This window comes from Macrotis lagotis, chromosome X (genome assembly GCF_037893015.1).
Source record: "Macrotis lagotis isolate mMagLag1 chromosome X, bilby.v1.9.chrom.fasta, whole genome shotgun sequence".
In the NCBI taxonomy this organism is placed as follows: Eukaryota; Metazoa; Chordata; class Mammalia; order Peramelemorphia; family Peramelidae; genus Macrotis; species Macrotis lagotis.
The window spans coordinates 201,103,649-201,128,567 of record NC_133666.1 but is presented as its reverse complement, the minus strand read 5'-3'; positions in this window follow the sequence as shown (position 1 = coordinate 201,128,567).

Here is a 24,919-nt window from a genome sequence, read left to right as displayed (position 1 = left end):
CATCATTTCATTGATAATGTGAAAAAGACCTTTCTGTGGTGTTTTAAAGGACTAAAAAAATTCCTGAATGAGTTCTTACAGTAATGAATTTTAACTTTATTCAGTTCAATTGCAGTGCTGTGCTCTGGCTGCCTCTAAAGATCACAATAAACTCCCTCTTAAGATTCATCTACTAAAACACATAAAGATTCATCTTTTTATAACCCATCATAAGATCATCAGCTCATAGGTACTAAAAGCATCCTTAAACAGGCTGCTCTTACGAACCTAGGTGCTTGAGGAAAAGCTGTGCTCTGCAGTAAATTATTTGGCTAGCAATGAAAAACTGCTGGTTAATAATGGGGTTGCTCATTAACTCACATGAAAAGCACCATTCTGGGTGTTCAAACATAAAAGAAAAATGCAGTGATCCCAACATTCTGTTCTCCCTCTCATGTTATAGAATAAATAGGCTGTTATAAAGGCTAGGCATAGGAGAATAATCTCGCCATAAATGGACTCAGATTTTTTTGTATAAATGGGGTCTTTTGGGAGTTAGAGAGGATATATCAGGTGTTGTTTTGATGGTTCTCAAGTGACAGTGGCTGGAGCTACTGAGTTCCTGGCAATTGCCTTAGTAACACTACTTCAACAGTAGAAAATAAGGTATTTGGTAAACCTTTATACACTAAAATATTGGTATTTTTATTAAGGAGAAAATTCTGAGGATGGGGAGAATTGCCTCCTGTATGGTGACATATTTACAGTATTACTACTAAAATGAATGTAGGGAATAGAGATCACTCACAATCATAGGGCAGTGTGATAGGGTAATAGTGGGTATAAAATTAGTGGGTAATTATTTGTCTTTGACCTGAAGGGAGGAAAACAAGTTGATACTATCCTTGAAGCTTTTCTATTTTTCTAGCGCTTCTGCCATGGTTCTTGGCAAGGACCATGGGGTTTTCTGGAGTTTCTGTTGATAAAGAATGTAGATATGCCTAAAAGTTCATTACATCAGCAATGAAATACCTTATAATGACCAATTGTTTAAGTTGGATATTGTTAGTCTTGCCTGGGAAGATCCAAGGACCTAATTCAATTGTTTTTGCAATTATTTTGTTGTTTTTTTTTAAGAATCTACTTTTGTAAAGTAGACACTGATTTGAGGGGAAATTGCAGTATTGTGAATATGTTGGAATATTATTACTCTGTAAGAAACAACTTACAAGAAAGATACCAAGAAGCATGTGAAGAAATGCAGGAAAGGATACTAGGTGAACTAAAACCAGGAAAAATATATTCTATATCAGAAATAAAATAAATGGAAAGAAAACAGCTAAGCAATCCAAAGTCAAGGCTATGCAAGTAAAATAAGCAATTGTAGATCCAAAGAAGAAATGTGTGAACATGCTCCTAAGCCTTCTTTGAAGAAGTAGGGTAATGCTGACTTGGAACACTGAATGCAATGTTGAACTTGATTATTATGTTTTTTGATTTTACTGAAATGCTTCCCTTGTGGACCAGCAACTAAGTACCACTCCCTCCATATTGGTGAACTGAACCTAGCTCCTTCATCTTCTGTTAAGCTTTAGCTCTACAATTAGAAGCCTTTCCTTAGCATCTCCCCATCTCAATAACCCTTCCACTGTAATTTTAAGAACATCCTGTTCTGATATCACATCTGTTCAGGGGAAACTGCAAAGGTTCATAGATTCCAGGAACCAGTCTGACTACTTAGGTAAAGAGTGTCTTATCTAATCAGTCTAGCAATATCTCCTTCCAATTCTTTTTTGCCTGACATCTTCCCTCTCCTTTGTGATTGAAGCCCACATAAGCCTTATGTAAACTCACTTTGAGGAATCTCTGCATGTGAATGCGGAATCTTTGCCAGCAAACTCAGTAAACTCCAAGTCAAGTGTGATCCTTTTTGAGTCCTCAATAAATTCCATCATGTACATTTCCACCTTTAACACATTTTTTAAATGCATTCATTTATTTGTTGTTTTCTCCCTTCTACATTTCTTCACTCACTGAAAAAGGGAGGGAGGAAGGAAGAAAGAGAGGAAGGAAGGAAGGAAGAAAGGAACAAAAGAGGAAGGAAGGAATGAAGAAGGAAGGAAAGAAGGAAATAAGGAAGGAAGGAAGGAAGGAAGAGAGGAGAGGGAGAAGGAATTTGGATCCTTTTTATCATATTAACATAACTAGTTAAAATAAAGTCAAAAATTAACTAATTCCTAAAATACTGCATACCAATCTATCACCTCTCTGTCATGAGATATAAAAACTTCACATAGTTTATAAGTATATTCATGTACATATATGCATTTTTTCTTTATTTCTAAGTCTAATTATGCTTATCATTGTACATGTTATTTCTCTCAGGAAATAAAAATTGCTCCTAGAGTATATGACTCTACTTTGTTGCTTTTATATGTGTCTTCAATTTTGGCAAGGTGCCTGGGATTTATTTTTTCTTTCCTGCCCTACTCCAAACATTTTTTTTTTATGTCCAGTCCTATAATTTCATTGATGCAAGGAACTCCTGGCATGGAAACTTCTACCAATGCAGATAAACAAGTAATGCACACTCTATATTTTCAGTTTAAAAATTCCTAACCTCCTCTAACACATAATTATTCTGGGGCATGGAGAGATTCAACATCTTGCTAGGGTCAAATAACTACTGTATGTCAAAGGGAATTGGACAAAGATGATCTTCCCTCTAAGACTGGCTTTCAATTCATTTTATTATGCTGTCTTATAATAAGTAGGAACTTAAGCCATGCTTAGTGAAATATATTTTATTTGTCATTATCCTACACAAAGACCTAAAAATACTTCATTTTGATGAGTCCATCAGGTTAATTTATTTAGTCAAGCATTTATATGAGTTGATGCACAATAAACAAACAGAATCAAGAAAAATAATATGCACTTTGCTACAAATTAAAGAAAAAGAAAAAGAAAGTGAAATTGAATGCTCTGTAATGATGACAAGGATTCATTTCAAAGAAAAAAGTATAAACATATTTCCCTCATTATTCTTGAGAGGTGTCAACTTTGAGTGTAAATTGTGGCATGTGCTATTGACTGATGTGACAATTCGTTGCTTAACTGCTTTTTCCCATTGTTTATTAGGAGGTTTACTTTGTAGAAAGGAAAGGGAATACAATAAAAAAGAATGGTATAAAAATAATGTTATCAACTTTTTATGAACTTCTTACAAAACCATTTTCCTAGCTTTCAATTTATTCTAAAACTTTGTACAACCTGAACTGGTTGGAAAAAAGGTTGGAAAAAAAACAGCAAAAAACTTTCTCCCTTCTCATTTCTTAGTACTTCCTACCTGCACCTTAATTTACTATAGACAAGACAGTTTCTTTATTCTTTGATGTTCTTTATCCCTATGCTGCTGAATAAAACTTTAGAACATCATTTAACAGGGAGTGGAGTCAAGATGGAAGAATAAAGACATGGTCTTGCCTGAGTTCTCTTAAATTCCTTTCCAAATAATTTTAAAATCATGCCTCAAAATGAATTCTGAAGTGGCAAAAACAACAAAAGGATGAAGTAAACAATTTTCCATCCTAAGACAACTGAGAAGGTTAACAGGAAAGATCTCTCACCATAGTGAGAGTACAGGACAGTGCAGTTGCAGGTTAGCCCCAACAAACAATCTTGGGGTAGCAATGACTGAAGTATCAGTGTCTTGAACTCTCAGTCCACAGACAGTTGTGGAATTGTAAAACTGACCAGAAGCTTAAAGGAGAACCTTTGGTGGCAATAGGTATAGCCTATACATATTTCCAGGCTATAGTCCTCAGGAAAGGAGGAGAATTACCTAGATTGATGACCTTGGTCACAATTACATGTCAGAAAAGAATGCTTTCACAGACAAGAGCACAGATCAGAAGAGTAATTACCATATCTCTTCTTAGATCATTCCACTTTTAGAAGAAAACTTATACAATTCCCAAACTACTTTTTAATTTTTTAAATATTTTTTTCATTTTTAGGTTCTGCAAGGCAATGGGGTTAAATGGCTTGCCCAAGGCCACAGAGCTAGGTAATTATTAAGTGTCCAAGATCAGATTCGAACTCAGGGAGTTCTGACTCCAGGGCTGGTGCTCTATCCACTGTCCCACCTAGCTTCCCCCAAACTACTTTTGAAAGAAGCAGCATGATGGGGCGGCTAGGTGGTACAGTGGATAGAGCACGGGCCTGAGAGTCAGGAGTCCCTGAGTTCCAATAAGGCCTGGGACACTTAATAATTACCTAGCTGTGTGGCCTTGGGCAAACCACTTAACCCCATTTGCCTTGCAAAAACCTAAAACAAACAAACAAAAAAGAAAGAAGCAGCATGAAAAACCTGAAGCTTAGCACAATGACCCCTCCACTCCAAGATCAGAGCCCAGTTTTAACTTAAAATTAAAAGTCAAGTCAGAGGTTAGAAAAAAAAGCAACATCAACAATAACAATAAATCTTATCCTTAGAAAGTTGTTATCATTACAGGGAAAGTGAAAACACAAACTCAAGAGAGACAAAAAAATCAAAATTACTACATACAAAGCCTTAATGAAAAAAAGAAAAAGAATGACCCAGAAAGAATTCATGAAAAAACTGATAAAATCATTTTAAAAAATAAATAAGAGAGGTAGAAGAAAAATAGGGGGAATGAGAATGATGCAAGAAAATCATGTAAAAAATGTCAAAAGATGGGTAAAGGAGGCATAAAAAACTGAAGAAAACAATACTTTAAAAAACAGAATAAGTCAAATGGTAAAAGAAACACAAAATATCTCTGAAGAGAACACTTGCCCAAATGGAAAAAAAATGTACAAAAATTCAGAAAAATTAAAGAATTCATGAAATCAAATTTGGCCTTTGGTTAATTTGGGTTAAAAAAAGAAAGAACAAAACCAAATTATAAGTATCAAAAATGAAAAAGATGAATGCACCACCAATTACAGGAAAATTAAAATAAGAATTCAGAGCTATTATGCCAACAAATTTGATAATCTAAGCGAAATGGATCAATATTTACAATTATATAAATTGTTCAGGTTAAAAGAAGAGGAAATTAGGGGACAGCTAGGTGGTACAGTGGATAGAGCAACAGCTTTGTAGTCAAGAGGACATGAGTTCAAATCCAGACTCAGACACTTAATGCTTATTTAGCTGTGTGACCTTGGACATATCACTTAACCTTATTGCCTCACAAAAATACAAAAAAAATGAAAGAAGAGGAAATTAAATTATTAAATAACCTTATCTCAGAGAAAGAAATTCAACAAACCATCAGTGAACTCCCTAAGAAAATTTTTCCAGGACCAAATGGATTCACAAGTGAATTCTATCAAACATTCAAGGTATAATTGATTCCAAATTGGAAAGGTAGGTGAAGAAGGAACTCTGCCTAATTCCTTCTATGATATCAATACGGTGCTGATACCTAAACCAGGAAGACTTATAACAGAGAAAGAAAATTATATACAAATTTCCCTAATGAAAATGGTTGCAAAAATTTTAAATAACATATTAGCAAAGCAATTACAGAAAGCTATCAAGAAGATGATAAATATGATCAAGCAAGATTTATATCAGGAATTCAGGACTGGTTCAATATTAGAAAAATTATCAGCATAATAGATTATATCATTAACAAACCTAACAGAAATCATATCATTATTTCATTAGATGCTGAAAAAGTTTTTGACAAAATACAGCACCTATTTCTATTAACACTAGAGAGCATAGGAATAAATGGATTGTTCCCTAAAATGATAAGCAGTATCTATCTGAAACCATCAACAAGTCTTATATATAATGGGGATAAGCTAAAAGTTTTCCCAATAAGGTCAGGGGAGAAAGAAGGATGCCCATTATTACCACTTTATTTAATATTGCAGTGGCAACTAGGTGGTACAATGGATAAAGCATTGGCCTTGCAGTCATAAAAATGAGAGTTCAAATCCAGCCCCAGAAACTTGCCACTTAGTAGCTGTGTCACCTTGGACAAGTCACTTAACCCTAATTGTCTGTCATTCAGGGCCATCTCCAGTCATCTTGATTTACTGAACCCAGGTGGTTCTGGAGGAGAAAGTGAGACTGGTGCCCCTTTGATCTAGCAATACCACTACTGGGTCAGTGTCTTGAAGTGATCATGAAAAAGGGTAAGAATCCCACATGTACAAAAATATTCTTAACTCTTTTGGTAGTGGCAAAGAATTGAAAATTGAGGGTATATACAGCAGTTGGGGTATGTCTGAATAAATTGTGATATATGTGCGTGATGTAACACTATTGATCTATAAGAAATCACAAGATGGTGCAGATAGAGCACTGACCCTGAGGCAAGAGGACCTGAATTTAAATCTGGTCTCAGACACTTAATAATTGCCTACCTAAGTGACTTTGGCAAGTCATTTATCCATTGCCTTGCAAACTCCCCCTGCCCAAAGTAAATAAATAAAGAATGAAAAAAAAAATAAATCATGAGGGATGGGATTTCAGAAAAACCTGGAAAGATTTGTATGAATTGATGCTGAGTGAGATGAGCGGAACCAGAACAACATTATACACACTAACAACATGTTGTCATGATCAACCATGATGGACTTCTTTATTTCAGCAGTGCAATAATCAGGAGCAATTTTAGGGGACTTGTGATGGAAAGTGCCATCCATAACCAGAGAAGGATCTGTGGAGTTTAACTGAAGTCCAGAGCTTATTATCTTCAATTTTTTATTGCTTTTCGAATGTTACAATTTTTCCCCCAATCTCACTTCTTTCCCCCCACCCCACCCCCCACCCCTACAGAAGGCAGTCTATAATCTTTACATTGTTTCCATGCTATACACGGATCAAAATTAAATATTATGAGAGAGATCATATCCTTAGGAAAAAACAAATATGAGATAGCAAAGTTACATAATAAGATACATTTTAAAAAAAATTAACAATAATAGTCTTTGTTTAAACTTCACAATGCTATCTTCAATTTTCAAAAGTTGTCTCATGTATTATTTAATTCTGTTATCTCTAATGTTTTCTTCTCTCACAACATGTTCAATTTCGATCATATTTGCAAAGTGGAGCATATATCAGATTGGTTTCTGTCGGGGGAGTGGGGAGGGAAAGGAGGGAGAAAAGTTGTAAAACTCAAAACCAGCAAAAAATGATTTGTAGAAACTACTAATGAGTGTATTGGAAAAACAAATCAAATCTTTATATAATATTAAAATAATAATAATAAAAAGAAGAGGTAAAATGTGTATATATCAGAAAATTTTCATTTTCAAGTATAGGCTGGACTAGATGAATTTTAAAGTCCTTTGCAACTCCAAAAATCTATGATTATGTTTGAGGCAGGCATTATTATTCTCAATTGAGAGATGAAGAAGCAGAGATTCATTGAGAGTAAAGAACTTGTTGAAACCAGTAGAGTCCTTTTAAAGATTCAAAGATTTCTGATTCTAATCCAGTGATCATTCCACTATGCCTTTGATGCCAAGACCATATCTAAACTGAGATGTAAATTGCCATTCAAGAAAAAAATGTAATTGGCTAATTGGAAAAATGGAAAAATGGAAAAAAATTCCTTAACAATTGAAATTTGGCAATTGGAATTTAATGACTCTGTGAGACAATAAGTAACAAACAAAATCAAAAGAAAGAGAAAATTTAAAAATCTGATTAAAAAAACACTCACCTGGGAAATTCAGAAGTGATCATTTTAAAAATATTGGATTACTAGGAAACCTAGATAAAAAAAAAAAGAAGATGGAAAACATCTTTCAGGAAATAATCAGAGAAAACTGTCCAAACCTGCTAGAGTAGGAAGACAAAATAGTCATTGAAAGAATACACAGAACTCCTGCAGAAAAAGACCCCAGGATAAAAACTCCAAGGGCTATCCTAGACAAATCCCAGAATTATCAAATAAAGGAGAAAAATTCAGTTGCTAAAGCAATGCCTGGATTGCATAGGCAACATCTTGGCCAATGAAAAGCTAGAGATCAGACCCCAGTACCTGAATGAAAATCTTGGGACTACACTCCCTATTCCCAGGATTAGAGCTCAGACAATTGAGATGACGAAAATAGCTGAAAGCTCACTATAGAATGCTACTATGCAGATAAATATAACAATGCCACCTCAGAAGAAAAGAAACAGTGAAAAATTGCCTAAAGGAGAAGTCTCAAAAGAATTTATAAATTGGTCTCAAATCCAAAATCTTATAGAAGAGCTTTAAAAAGATGTTAAAACCAAAGAAGAGAGGAAGAAGAAAAATGGAAAAAAGAACTGAGAGAAATCAACTCCTTTAAAAGTAAAAATAAACAACTTGAAAAATTGTAACTCTTCAAAAAATAAAATCAGCCAACTTGAAAAGGAACTCAATTCAGCAAAGAGTAAAATTAACCTACTTAAAAAGGAAACACAAAAACTAACTGAAAAAATAAAACCCTAAAAATTATAATTGGATAAATAGAAACCAACAAATCCTCAAGACTACAAGAAAAGCAAAAAAGACTGAAAAAAATGGAAGAAAACACTGTAACTTTTGGGAAAAACAAACGACCTGGAAATTACATTCAGGAAAGATAAGTTGCAAATTATTGGATTACCATAAACCTTAGATCAAAAAAAGAACCTGCAAAACATGTTTCAGGCAATTATCAGGGAAAACTGTTTAAATCTCCTAGAGCAAGAAGACCAAATAGTCATTGCAAAAATACAGAGAACTCCTGCAGAAAGAGACTCCAGGATAAAAACTCCAAGAACTGCAATAGCCAAACTCCAGATTTCTCAATAAAGGAGAAAATCCTGCAAGCAGCAAAAAAGAAGTAATTTAAATACAAAGGAAACACAATCAGACTTACACAGGACTAATTAGCTTCAACACTGTAGGACCAGAGGACATGGAATAGTATATATCAGAGGGCAAGGGATCTTGGATTACAAGCATGAATTTACTACCCTACAAAATTCAGCATATTTTGGGAGGGGGGAAAGATGAATATTCAGTGAAACAGAGGACTTCCAAAATTTCATAAAAAGACTACCTGAAGAGAGAATTCAATCTCCAAATACAAGATTCAAGAGATGTATAAGGGGTGGAGCCAAGATGGTTGCATGAAACTAACCTGCTCCTGGAGCTTTTCCCTACCAAAGATAAATGAAGCCTTTCTCTGACATTCAAACTATAGATCATACTAAGAGAAAGAGAAGATTAAAAGAAGTTGTGAATGGTAGACATCAAGGAAGATCTTCAATGAAGGTCTGTCTCTTTGTGGGGAACAGGGAAATAAAGACCAGGTGGTAGGAGAGCAGAAAAGCCATTGGGATGCTTTTAGCCACATTGCAATCTACTGTTTAACAAACCTAATGATACTATCTTTTGGGATAAGAACTCACTATTTGACAAGAATTGTTAGGAAAATTGGAAAATATTATGGCAAAAATAGGAATAGATTCATATCCCACACCCTACACAAAAATATTTAGAGCTAAAGTGCAAAACCATAGAATGATTAACAGAACAAGAAATACTCTATCTCTCAGATCTATGGAAAATGGAGAAGTTTATCACTGAAAAGTTTTTGCACTGATAAAAACAATGATGCAAAAATTAGAAAGAAAACAGAAAGCTGGGAAACAATTGTTATAACTATGACTTCAGATAAAAGTCTTATTTCTAAAATATATAGAGAATTACACCAACTTTGTAAGATTGCAAGTTGTTTCTCAATTGATAAATGGTCAAAGGACATGAACATATAGTTTTCAAATGAAGAAATTAAATTTATACATATAATCATATAAAAATTGCTCCAAATCATTACTGGAGAAATTCAAATTAAAACAACTATAAGCTATCACCTCACACTTCTCAGATTAGCTAAAATGACAAAAAGGGAAAAGGATCAATGTTGGAGAGGTTGTGGGAAGATTGGGATATTAATGCATTGTTGGTGGAGTTGTGAACTGATCCAACCATTCTGGAGAGCAGTATGGAACTATGCCCAAAAAAGAATAAAACTGATCAAACCCTTTGACCCAGGAATTCCAATACTAGGCCTATATTCATAAGATATCATAAAAATTGGAAAAGTTATACATGTTACCAAATGTTCATAGCAGCTCTTTTTGTAGTGGCAAAGATTTGGAAACTAAGGGGATGTCCATCAATTAGGGAATGACTGAACAAGTTATGCTACATGAAGATTATGGAATATTATTTTTCTATAAGAAACCATGAATAAGAAACCCTATTTGTCCAGTTATATTCAGTGCTATCCCTATCCAAAGGAAGAAAATCCAAACAAAATCAAATAAACTACAGAATCTGAATGATCACTACATTTACATTTTTTCCATTCATCTTTATGCATATGTATATTTTTAAGCTACAAAATTTCCTTCCACCCCCTCTTCCCACTCCCCTCCCCTCAGTGGTAAAGTCAGGTTTGTATTGTATATACATATTTATTATAAATATGTTTACAGATTAGTAATTTTCAATATGAAGAATTAGAATTAAGGGAAAGAGATACATAAGAGATAATTATTATAGTGTTCATCAGATTCTGAAGGGCTTTTTAAATTTAGTTTAGTTTTTCTTTCTCTAGATGGGAATAGCATTATCTATAGCTAGTCTAATAGGATTGTCCTAGCTCTCTGAGCCGCAGATAGGAACTACTTCCATCAAGGTTGATCATCTCACAATATTCTTAATGTGTTCATTGTTCTCTTGGTTCTGGTCCCTTTGCTCAGTATCAGATCCTATAAGTCATTCCATACGTCTCTAGAGTTGGACTATTTATGGTTTCTTATAGAATAATAATAATCCATGGTATTCTTATATCACAACTTGTTTAGCCATTCCCCAATTGATGTACATTCCCTCAATATCTAATTCTTTGCCACTACAAAATGAACTACTATGAATATTTTGGAACATATAGGACTTTTCCCATTTTTCCCATTTATTCTGGACATAGGCCTAGAATTAGAATTGCTGGATCAAAGGGAATGGACATTTTATTTTTCTTTGGGCATAGTTCCATATAGCTCTCCAGAAGGGTTTAATTCATTCACAATTCCACGAGCAATGGATCAATGTCCCAATCCTCTCATAACCTCTCCAACATTGATCATTTTCCCTTTTTCTGATCTTGGTCAGTCTGATAGGTGTGAGGTGATACCTCATTGTTGTTTTAATTTGAATTTCTCTAATCAATAATGATTTGGAGTATTTTTCCATATGATTCAGAACTCCTACTTGTGAAGATTGTTTCCCAGTTTTCTGCTTTCCCTCTAATTTTGGCAGCATTGATTTTATGAATGAAAAAACCTTTTAATTTAATATAGTCACAATCATTTCCTTTGGAATTTATAATGTAGTCTATTTCTTGTTTGGCCATACATATTTTTCCCTTTCCATAGATCTGATATATAATTTCTTGGTCTATTAATTTATCTAAGGTGTCAACCTTTATGTCCAAATTCTGTGCCCATTTTGACATTATTTTGGTATAGGGTACATTCATTTTTAAAAAATTTCTCTCACCTATTCCTTTTCTATTTCATGGTTTTCTTTCTTTTCCCTTAATCTAAATTCCTAATGCCAAAAATGACTAATGCTAAATCCTAACTCCTCATGCCAAAAATGTTAAATACAAATGTATGAAGAATATTCACCTGACTATTTACCACTGAGGGGAGGAAGGTGGGAAGAAAGGGTGGGAGGAAATTATGTAGCTTAAAAACATGAATATGCTTGTGAATGAATATTGAAAAACTTTCATAACATTTAATTGAAAAAATGAAATGAAATAAAATAAAATATCAATTGAAATAAAAAAGAATATTACAACTAAATTCCAGAGCTCCCAGATCAAGGAGAACATATATCAAGCTGCCAGAATGAAACATTTCAAATATAATGGAATGATAGTTAAGATAACTTAATGTTTAGCACCTTTTTCATTAAAGGTTTGGAGGACTCAGAATATGATATACCAGAATTCATAGGATCTAGAATTACAACCAAGTATCAACAAAATAAGGGGAAAATGGATATTTAATGAATTAGAGATCTATTAAACATTCCTACCAAAAAAAAGACTAGCAATGAATTGAAAATTTAACACTCAAGTACAAGATTCAAGAGAAACTTTAAAAAAGCAACAGAAAAGAGAAATCCTTAAGGATTCAAAAAGTCAGTGTCTTTATTGGAAACTGATGATTGTAACTTCAAAGTAATCCGTCATTTATAGGGTGGTTAGAAGGATTGTTCATAGATAGAGTGGACAGGTGGGAGTTAATTATGATGGGATATATTAAAAAATAAAATGAAGGGATGCGAAAAAGAGATGTACTGGGAAGAAGGAAGGGAGAAATAGAATTGGGAAAATTATCTCAAGTAAGAGAAGTTTTAAAGACCCTATATAGTGGAAGGGGACATGGAAGTGATGACAGAAAACACTTGAACTTAATGTTATTGGAATTGACTCAAATGGAAATAAGATGCATATTCAATTGAGCATAGTAATCTATCTTACCATACAGAGAAATAGGAAGTACAGAAGTTAATATAAGAGTACATTGATAGAAGAGAGGGTGGGCTGATTATTTCTTAATGTCTCTTAAATTTATTAGCTTTGACTTGTCCAATTCTAATTTTTAAGGAATTATTTTTTTTGGGGGGGGAATTTATACCTCCTTTTCTATTTAGCCAGTTTTGCTTTTTTTAAGGAGTTTTCTTCAGAGGAGTTTTGTATGTATCTTTTGTTTTACATTTGACCATTTCTGCTTTTTTTTTCAGACATTATTTTCTTCATTGGATTTCTTGTGCCTCTTTTATCAGTTGGTCTGTTCTGTTTTCTTAATTTGTTATTTTCTTCCTATTTTTGTGCCTTCTTTACTAAGCTCTAGATTTTTAAAATTATATCCTTAGTCTTATCTTTAGTCTTATATTCAGTTCAATAAACATTTCTTCTTTCTTTCTTTCTTTCTTTCTTTCTTTCTTTCTTTCTTTCTTTCTTTCTTAGGCAATGAGATTAAATGACTTGCTCAAGATTACACAACTAGTAAGTTTCAAATGTCTCAGATTTGAACTCAGGTCCTTCTGACTCCAGGGTCAATACTGTATCCATTGTACCACATAACTACCCTCCTTTTTATTCCCCTGTAGCTGTAAGCTCTGCAGTGCTAGTGCTCCATCTTGCACTTGGACCAATTCCCATAAGTCTGTCTAAGATCCAAGCGTAATCAATGTAGCAGTCTTGCCCCTGATACCAGCAAAAGCTATATGTAGATAGATAGATAAATGATATAGATAGATAAATAGATAGATAGACAGATAGATAGATAGATAGATATGATGCAGAGAATTATGAATGTAGTTACAAAATCTGTAATCTTTTAATGCTGCTAAAATCTAGGAATCTTGTTAAGGGTATGGAAAGTACTTTGCTTTTGAGATATAAATTGACTCCTATTGTTTCAATTGTAAATTGTCCTATTATAAAATATGTATCCTGTCTCCTCATTCCCAACCCCCAGCCTTAGAAGAGAAAAGGGGGAGATTTCCCTTTTTGCACTCAGAGCCCAGATAAGGGGCAAAGTTATAAAACCTGAGCTGCACTTCTATTCCAGGTGGTCTGCCCACCTGGACCAGGCAACTCCACTTGATGTTCCTTATTTCTTTCCCTCTTTACCTATCTCTCTCCCTCTGTTTCTGTCTCTCTGTTCTCCAAGCAGCATCATCTTTTGTTATTTACCTTGTCCTAAAGTGCTTGTAGACCCTTCAGGAGGAAGAGTTTGTTAACCTATCTACTTTGTTATATTTCATAATAAAATCCTGAGCAGGTTTAACATCCCAGAGACCTTGAATTCTTTCGCCTTTTCAGTTGCCTTAAAATCTTCTGCCTTCTATCTCAAAATATTATTCAACAATAGCTATATAGATAGATGGATGGATGGATGGGTGGATGGATAGACAGTTCAAGACTGCAAAAAATCTGTTTATTCATTATTTGGGGGAATAATTTTCCTGAAACATATCTTCGCAGGACCTATACCTTCACAGTCTGTTTCATGAATTTTCTTTTTCTTTTTTTTTGCAAGGCAAATCGGGTTAAGTGGCTTTCCCAAGGTCCCACAGCTAGGTAATTATTAAGTGTCTGAGACTGGATTTGAACCCAGGTTCTCCTGACTCCAGGGCCGGTGCTTTATCCACTGTGCCACCTAACCATTCCCTTCATGAATTTTCTTAACCAATGAATCAATCATTTATTACTTAATGATTTGGATTCTAATGATAATACATTTGTCACTTGTATTTTTGTTTTGTTCACAGAAATATTCTTGGTCTGGTCTTGCTAGACTGTGATATTCTTACCACAGTTAATTCTTACACTGATATAGACTTCAGGAACCCTGCAACAATGAAACATTGTGTGATTTCATTGAAGTCTAGATACAAAGCAAATAGAAAACCAATAATTAAGATCATGAGATTTAGAACACCATAGAATCTTAGAGATAATTAAGTCAAATTACTCATTTTACAGAGGATATAAATGAGAGTCAGAAAGATTAATTAACTTGCCCAAAATAATAAATGTCATTGGTATCAGGACCTGGATTTCAAATCAGATTCTCTAATTCTAAATCTAAAACTTTTTCTAGTATAATATTTGTTAATTGATTGTCTTTATAAAATATAGGAAGTAATGGAAGGAGAGAGAGAGAGAGAGAGAGAGAGAGAGAGAGAATATCTTATTTTGTTGATCCTTGTTCTCAAAGAGGACCAAGGACATCATGAGGTTGATGTCTTGACTTGGATGTCAATTAGATTTAAGTTAGGCAGAGTTGTACAAAATTATCAACCTCATTCTCTTCTCTAGAGTCATAGAAGTCCAGGGGAAAGGAAAAAAATCAAAGTAGGCAATAGCCTTAGATAATTTGGGTGACCATGGCCTTTAAGAGTTAAGACTTTCCCCAGATCTCAGTTTGTCTGAGGTAATGCAGACTTAAAGATTAAGGACTAGGTAAGAATCTAGACAAAAACTGGCTTAATTAAAAACTGGCCTAATTTGCCTTCACAAAAATGTTAATCCCTGAGAAGAAGACCTCAAAATACCTGGCCCAAACAGAAAACAATTGCTACTGACATTTACTAAACCATCAAAACCATCAAAACCACAGAATCTTGGACTAGAAGCTATAATTCATCATTCAATGAAAGCCAGAGTGATTTGGTTTAAAAAAAAAATAGTCAAGTAACACCATTGGAAACACAGTAGGGTTTTTAAAATTTGTTTTGTTTCAGAGTCGTTTTTCAAGAAATTGTATGGTAAAAGTACACAAGACAAAAAGTAAATTGTTCCAGCATTTCTAACAAGTATAATAAAAAACCAAGCAAATAAATGAAAAAAATAAATAATTTTGTATATCACCTGCAATAAACAAAGAAATGTTGAGTCATTCGAGTACTTAGAAAGTGAGAATAGAGGAGGGGTCCCAGTCTGGGAGCAAGGTTTTGATCCCTGACCCCTAGAGCAGAGAGCAGACTAGGAACACTGGAAAAACCAAAACAGAAAGCCAGGTTTTCAGAACCTTGGCTCCTAGAAAAAAAAATTGGAGCTATATACCCTATACCACAGGAAGAGAACTCAACTGAAAAAAATGATCAGAAAAACAAAAAAAGAAGAAAACAGCTACTATTCTGATAGGGTGATTAAAAACATCATTTCAGAAGAGGAAAGCAGTGACAAAATGCCTATTTGTGAAACCTCTGAGGGATTAATGAACTATTCCCAATTCCAAAAAGAAATTTGGGAGACCTCAAAAAGGATTTTAAAAAGCATAGAAGAGCAGAAGAAGAAAAATGGAGGAAAAAATGAAAGTCATGCAGGAGAATTATGAAAAATTAATTGAATAAAGCAATAATTTTAAAAGATAAATTAATCAGCTAGAAAATAAAATTAACCAATTGGAAAAGGAAACAAAAATGCTAAACAAAGAAAATAAAACCTTAAAAACTGGAATTGGGCAAATGGAAATGAATGACTGTGTGAGCCATCAGAATTCCATCTGGCAAAGTCAAAAGGCAGAAGAAAATAGAAGAAAATGTGAAGGACCTCTTAGGAAAAATGATTGACCTGGAAAACAAATCCAAGAGAGATAATTTATGACTTCTTGTTCTACCTGAAAGCCATAATCAGCAAAAGAGCCTGGACAATTATCTTGCAAGAACCACAGATCATCCTCAGAAAGAGATATCAGAATAAAAATTCCAAGGATATTTATATCCAAATTTCAAAATACTCAACCAAAGGAGAAAATACTGCAAGTATTTTTGATTAAATTAAATAAATTCAATCAAAGTTAGGATTACACAAGACTTAGGAGCATCAACATTAAGGGATTGGAGGACCAGGAATATAATATTCTGGACGGCAAAGAAGCTTGAATTACAACCAAGAATCAATTATCCTGTAAAAATCAGGGGGAAAATTCTTTCAGGGGAAAAGATGGCTTTTCAATGAAATAGAGGACTTTGAAACTTACTTGATGAAAAGACCAGAACTGGTCTTTGACCTTTAAATTTAAGACTAAAGAGTTGCATAAAAAGGTAAATAGAAGGGGCAGAAAATATTAGCTGACTCGAGAATAGTACTTCTCTTAGGACAGTTGAAAGAAACATATTTAGAGAAGGGATGTGGGTAAATCTTTTATTTTTCTTATTACATAAAAGTTTTTCAACATTCATCTACTTGTATATCTATAAGTTGCTCATATTTCTACCAGTCTCCATTTCAAGCACACTCTCTCTCCCACTCAGGAGGGAATAGTCTAGTAAAAGCTGCATATATACATTCATGTTTAACATGTTTATATGTTAGTCATTTTTTGTATGAGGAATAAGGACTGAGGAAAAGAAAGAACACCGTGAGTTAAGAAAATCAAATATAAGGAAATTTTTTTTAAAAAACAGGAACATATTTCCATTCAGATTCTGTATTTTTTTTTGGTTTGTTGTTGTTTTTTGTTTTTCCTTGTATGAGGATGGCATTGTCCATGACAGGTATCCCAGGGTTGCCCTAGCTGAGAGGAGCTGCATTTATCATAGTTGGTCAACTAATATTGTTATTGTAAATGTGTGCAATGTTCTCTTGGTTCTGTTCCTTTGATTCATTGTCAGGGCCTATAATTATTTCTCTAAAGCCCAACCATTCATGGTTTCTTTAGAGAAATAGTACTCCATAAAATTCATAAACTACAACTTCTTTAGCCATTCACTTTCCAATTATTTGCCACTCCAAAACGAACTGCTACGACCATTTTGGAACATGTGGATTTTTTCCCATTTTTATGATTTTTTTAGTATATAGACCAAGTATTGATATTGTTGGGTCAAAGTTTTATTGCTCTTTAGGCATAATTCCATATTACTCTCCAGAATGGTTGGATCAATTCACAACTCCACCAACAGTACAATAATGTGCCAATCTTCTCACAACCTCTCCAACTTTGTTCATTTTTCCTTTTTAACCATCTAGATCAATCTGATGGGAGTGAGGTGATAACTCATAGTTGTTTTAATTTTTATTTCTCTAATCAATAATGATTTGGAAATTTTTTTCATGTAGTTATATGCAGCTTTAATTTCTTCAATTGAAAGCTGCCTTTTGAATTGAGGAATGACTTGTAACCTTATAAATATTATTTGCTTCTCTATATATTTTAGAAATGAGACCATTATCAGAACCCTTAGCCATAGAAATAGTTTGCCAGCATTGTTTTAGTTCTACTTCATGTTGCATTAGTTTTATTAGTGCTAAAACTTATTAATTTAGTATAGTCAAAATCATACATTTTGCATTTTATTCTTGTTTGGTCCTGAATTTCTCCTCATTTCTTAGATCTGACAGAGAATTTCTTGCTCTGTTAATATATCCTTGGTAAATCCTGTACACATTTTGATCTTATTTTGGTATAAGGTGTAAAATATTGATCTATGCTTAGTTTTTGCCATCCAGTTTTCCCAACAGTTTTTGTTTAATAGTGAGTTCTTATCCCCAAATCTAATGCCTGTAGGTTTGTCAAACAATAGATTCTATAGTCATTTATTTTGTATCTTTTGTATCTAGTCTAATCCACTGGTCAATTACTCTATTTCTTAACCGGGACCAGGCAAATTTAGATCTACTCCCTTTGCATTTTTTTTGTATATATCATTTCCCATGATATTTTTGACCTTTTTTTGCTCTGGGTAAATTTTATTACTATTTTTTCTAATTCTGTAAAATAGGTTTTAATAGTTTGATATGACATTGAATAAGTGATTTATTTTGGGTAGAATTATTATTTTTAATAATATTAGCTTGACCTAACCATGAGCAATTGATGATTTTCCAATTGTTAGATCTGAGATCTGACTTTATTTGTGTGAAAAATTTTGTAATTTTGTTCATACAGTTTCTGGGTTTGTCTTAAGAGTTAGATTCTCAAGTATTCTGTGTAGATTCTCAAGTATTTCCTTCAAATGGAATTTCCCTTTTTTATCTCTTGCCCTTGTGTTTTGTTGATTTCTACTGATGATTGTTGTGGGGTTATTTTATGTCTTGCTACTTCATTGAATTTCTTAATTGTTTCAAATAGGTTTTTAGTTGATTTTCTAGGGTTCTCTAAGTAGGCCATCATATCATCTGCAAAGAGTGAAAGTTTTGTATCCTCCATGCTAATTCTATTTCCTTCAAATTTTTTCTTTTCTTATTGCTAAAGATAACATTTCTTTTCTTTTTTTTTTAGGTTTTTGCAAGGCAAATGGGGTTAAGTGGCTTGCCCAAGGCCACACAGCTAGGTAATTATTAAGTGTCTGAGACCAGATTTGAATCCCAGGTACTTCTGACTCCAAGGCCAGTGCTTTATCCACTACACCACCTAGCTGCCCCAAAGATAACATTTCTAATACTATATTTAATAGTAGAGATGATAATGGGATCCTTGTTTCACCCCTTGATCTTATTGGATAAGCTCCTAGTTTATCCCTATTACATATATGCTGATGGTTTTAAACAAAATACCGATTATTATTATTTTAAAGAAAATCCATTTATTCCTAATATCTATTTTGTCAAAAGATTTTTCAGTATTTATTGAGACAATCATGTGAATTCTGTTGATTTTGTTATTGATATTTCAATTATGTTGAATGTTTTCCTAATATTGAATCATCCCAGTCTACCTGGTATAAATCCTACCTAATCATATGGTATTATCCCAGTAATAACTTGTAATCTCTTTTCTAACACTTTATTTAATATTTTCATTTCAATGTTAATTAGGGAGATTTTTAATAATTTTCTTTGTCTTTTTTGATTCTTCCTGGTTTAGGTGTCAGCATCATATTGGTATCATAAGAGGAATTTGGCAGAACTCATATTAAAAAAAAATTTAGTAGAATAAGAATTAATTGTTCCCTAAATGTTTGGTAGAATTCCCTTGTAAAACTATATGAACCTGAAGACTATCTTATGCTGTCTTCAGTTTCTTTTTCTGCAATGAGGTTATTTATGTACTTTATTTTTATTTCTGTTACTCTGGGTAGTTTATATCTTTGTAAATATTCATTAATTTCACTCAGGTTGCCAAATTTATTGCACATAGAGGGAAAAAAAGCTTGGAATTATTTCTTGGTATCACCTTTTCTTTCTCAGGGGTAGTGAGTTCAACCTTTTCATTTTTTTTTTAGGTTTTTTTGCAAGGCAAACGGGGTTAAGTGGCTTGCCCAAGGCCACACAGCTAGGTAATTATTAAGTGCCTGAGACGGGATTTGAATCCAGTTACTCCTGACTCCAGGGCCGGTGCTTTAGCCACTATGCCACCTAGCCACCCCCTTAACATTTTCAGTTTTGATTCTGGTAATTTGATGTTCTTTTTTTTAAAAATCAGATTAACCAAAATTTTATCTAATTTTTTTTCAAAAATTCCTTTCAGTTTTATTTATTAGATCAATGGTTTACTTACTTTAAATTTTATTAATCTCTCCTTAAATTTTCAGAATTTATTTTTTCTCAAAGATTTTATTTATTTTGAGTTTTATAATTTTTCCCCTAATCTCACTTTCCTCCCCCCCTCCCCACTCAGAAGGCAATTTGCCAGTCTACACATTGTTTCCATAGTATACATTGATCCAAATTGAATGTGATGAGATAGAAATCATATCCTTAAGGAAGAAAAATAAAGTATAAGAGGTAGCAAAATTACATAATAAGATGACGGGTTTTCTTTCTAAATTGAAGGTAATAGTCTTTGGTCTTTGTTCAAACTCCACAATTCTTTCTCTGGTTTCCTCCATAAATCTATCATATCTAGGCTTTCTAATAATCTATTTTCCTCCTTAACTTCTTTCTTGTTTATTTTATTATTAGATTTATCTATATCTGAAAGCAGGAGGTTGATGTCTCCCACTAGTAGAGTTTTGCTGTCTTCCTGTAGTGCTTTCAGCTTATCCTCAAAGAATTTAGATGATATCCCATTGGGTGCATAAATATTCAATCCGATCACTTTGTCTATAATATATTTTAGGATGATATAGTTTCCTTCCTTATCTCTTCTAATGCTATTTATTTTTGCAGTTGCTTTGTCTGACATGAGGATTACTACCCCTACTTTTTTCACTTCAACTGAAGCAAAATAGATTTTGCTCCAACCTTTAACCTTTACTCTCTCTACTTGAAATGAATTTCTTGTAAGCAGCATATTGTAGGATTCTGGGTTTTGGTGGTTTTTTTTTTTAGGCAAATGGGGTTAAGTGGCTTGCCCAAGGCCAAAAAGCTAGGTAATTATTGTCTGAGACCAGATTTGAACCCAGGTACTCCTGACTCCAGGGCCAGTGTGTTATCCACTGCGCCACCTAGCTGCCCCTAGGATTCTGGGTTTTAATCTACTTTGTTACCACTTAACATTTTAAGGGAGAGTTCATTCCATTCTCATTCAAGGTTATATAACAGTTATATATTTAATGCTTTATTGCCCTCCATGCTATCTTCCATCTGATTGTATTTCCCCCCTTTTTTTCACATTATCCATATTCCCCACTATTTTGTTTCTGAATACCACCACATCAGTGTGTTTGCCCTCCTATATCCACCCCTCCCCTTTCTTTCCCCTTTCCCTGTTTTTCCTTTTTCTTTCCCCTTCCTTCTGTTATTTCTATTTTTTCTTCCCTTCCTTGTTTCCATCCCCCCCCTTTTCCCCTTTTAATACTTGAAAGGTAAAAATATTTCTTAAATTAACTGAGTGTGTGTGTAAGTTAACTTTAAGCCAAGTTAGTTGAGGGGAAGATTCAGTTGTTTCTCATCTCCTCCCTTATTCCCCCTCTATTATAATAGTTCTTTTGTACCTCCTTATTTAATGAGATTTACTCTATTCAGTTCCCTCTCTCCTCCCATCTTCTTCCTGTCCCCCTTTTAAAGGAGGCAGTGTTTTTAAATCATTCCGTCTGAGTCACAGGAAACCATGAGTATTCATCAATTCTGGCTAAATATATTCTCTTTAATAGAGTTACAATTCTCAAGAGTTATTAGAGTCTTTCTCTCAAATAGTAATATAGCCAGTTTCTTCCCACTGGATACTAGTCTCATGGATAAGTCATAAATGTCTATCACTTCTGATAGAGTTATAGTTCTCAAATGTTATGAGAATCTTTTTCCCAGGTAAGGGTATAGCTGGTTTCATCTTATTGGATAGCAATTTTCTCCCATCTTTACTCTCCCTCCATTTTTTGTTACTTTTTCATGTGTCTCTTGAACCTCCTGTTTGATGTCCAGCTTTGCTATTTACCAGTGGTCTTTTCATCAGGAATTGTTTGAAGTATCCCATTTAATTATATGACAATCTTTTCCCCTGGAAGAGAAGGCTCAGTTTTGCCAGATAGTGGATTCTTGGCTCCATTCCAAGCTCCCTTGTTTTCCAGAATATCTCATTCCAGACCCTTTGATCCCTTAATGTTGATGCAGCCAGGTCCTGAGTAATCCTTACTGTGACTCCTTGGTATTTAAATTGTTACTTTCTGGCTGCTTGCAAGATTTTCTCTTTTATCTGATAGTTCTGGAATTTAGCCACAACATTCTCTGGTGTTTTCATTTTAGGATCTCTTTCTGGAGGAGATCAATGTCTTCTTTCAATAACTATTTTGCCCTCTGGTTCCATGATCTCAGGGCAATTTTCCAGCACTACATCTGTAATATTCAGTCCAGGCTTTTCTTCTCTTCAGTGTTTTCAGGAAGGTCTATAATTCTCATGTTGTCTCTCTTTGATCTATTCTTGAGGTCAGTGGTTTTGCTGATGAGTTATTTTACATTTTCTTCTATTTTTTCAATTTTTTGGTTTTGTTTAATAAACTCTTGTTGTTTCATGAAGTCATTAGTTTCCACAGATTCCATTCTTTTTTTAAGAGAAGAATTTTCTTCATTTACCTTTTGCAACTCCTTTTCCAAATGGTCAGTTCTGTTTTTGTAAGAGTTTTCCATTTGACCAAGTGAAGTTTTAGAAAATTGTTTGCTTGTTGCAAGGTGTTAATTTTCTTTTCCAAATTTTCCAATTGATTTTTAAATTCCTTACTTATTTCTTCAAGGAATTCTTTCTGTGCTGGAGAGCAGGTTGTATTCTCCTCAGAGGTTCTAGGTCTGTCTTTTCCTTCCCAGAATTTTTCTATGAAGCTTCATTTGATATTGTCTTTCTTCATTATCCTAAGACCTGTGTTGGAGAGGGGCTGGCTCACAGAGGTTTGGTGTTGGGATCTCTAAAGTCTTTACTCACTGAGTGTGAGTTGGCCCAGTAGGTGGTGCTAGAGGTTTTGCTCACTGAGTGTAATATTTCCAGCTGGCCAGTAGATAGTGCTGGTTGCTTTCTTTGGAGTGTCTGTGACCTTGATTGAGGCCCTCTCCCTTGGCCTGGTGGGAGTGGTTGAAATTGTTAAATACTTTTATGTTTGATCAATGGTGAGCTATACCCTGGGGTGAAGTCATCACTCTCCCTGTTCACAGCTGAGCTGGTTCTGGTGCTTGACCTAGCCTTGGGCAGAATGTGGGCTGTGATTGTATTTGTTCTGGGAAGAAGTTTCAGATGAAATGGAGGTAAGGACTCTAAGTTCCTCCCAAGCAGAGGAGCCCAGGGATCGATGTTTGCAGCTCTCCAGCCCCAAAAGGCTCCCTCCAGCCCTGCCTGCAAGCTCCAGACTGTTATTGTCACAACCAATGCCTCTGTTCCCTAGTTGGCCCAGCTCTGGTGGCCAATTGCTGATTAAGCCAGTTCAGTTCTCAGGCCCTCCTGCTCCTGGGCTCCTGCCTGCCTAATCAGACTAATTTGAGTCTATTCCAGGCTCTCAATCTTGGCTAGTCCTGAGCTTGGGCAGAGTCTGCCCTCTGTGTCCAGAGTCACCCATGACCTCAGAAGACAGATGCTCTTGTGAGTGTTCTTATCCTGGCTTTTCTTTCTGGATTTTGTAGATTGGATTTCTGTTAAGAGGTTTGTTTTATATCAATCATATATGAGGGAAGATCAGGAGATCTTTAGCAATTTCCCTGTCTTCTCTCTGCCATCTTGGCTGGAAGTCAAATTTTCAGAATTTCTAATTTGGTATTTAATTGGAGATTTTAATTGATTCTTTTTCTACCTTTTTTTAGTTGCATATCCATTTCACTAATCTCTTCTTTCTCTATTTTATTCATACAAGCATTTGGAGATATAAAATTTCCTCTAAAAAATTGCTTTAACTGCATCTCATAAACTTTGATATGGTTTTCATTGTTATCATTTCCTTGGATAAAATTATTAATTATTTCTATTATTTATTGTTTGATTTACTCATTCTTTAAAATTAGATTATTTAGTTTCCAATTAAATTTTGGTTTATTTTTCCATGACCCATATTACTTGTAATTTTTATTACATCTTGTTCTGATAAGCATGCATTTATTATTTCTGCCTTTCTGCATTTTCTTGTAAGGTTTTTTTTATGTCCTAGTACATGGCCAATTTTGGTATAAGTGTCTTCTACAGGAAAGCAAAAGGCATATTCTTTTCTATTTCCATTCAGTTTTCTCCAGAGGTCTATAAAAGTTTTCTGATATTTTATTCACCTTCTCAACTTCCTACCTGATTATTTTGTAGTTAAATTTATCAAATTCTGAGGGATGGAGGTTGAGGTCCCCCAATATTATTGTTTTGCTCTCTATGTCTCCTTGTAATTAATTCAGCTTCTCCTCTAAGAATTTGGATGATATGTCATTAAGTGCATGTAATAACTTCATTGCCTCTGGTAACTTTTAAGAAGATGGAGTTTCTTTTCTTATCCCTTTTATTGAGATCTATTTTTCTGTTTGCTTTATTTGAGATCAGAATTGCTCACCCTGTTTTGTTTTTTATTTCCATTAACGCATAATTTATTTTTCTCCATTCTTTCATCTTTACCCTGTATAATCTCTTTGCTTCCAATATGTTTATTTTAAACAACATATTGTAGGATTCTGCTTTTTAAACCATTCTTCCATTTGCTTCAATTTAATGGGAGAGTGGGTTACATTTGTCTTTCTTTTCTTCTTATTCTTTTTACCAATATTTTGCTCCCTTTCATCCTTAATTTTTCTTTTAAATCCATGATTTAATTTTGATTTTACTTTTGCCATAGCATCCTTTTTATCAGTCTCTTCTTCCCCTTTATTTCCCTTTCCTCTTCCTCCTCCCCCCACCCCAACTTCCCTGTAGTGTAGGATAAATTTTTAAATCTAATTTGGAATTTATGTTATTCTCTCTCTGTGCTAAATCTATTTAGAATTTTCATGGAGTTCTCACCCTCTCTTCTTTCCCTCTACTATAATAGATCTTTGTGCCTCTTCACCTGGTTTTATTTATCCA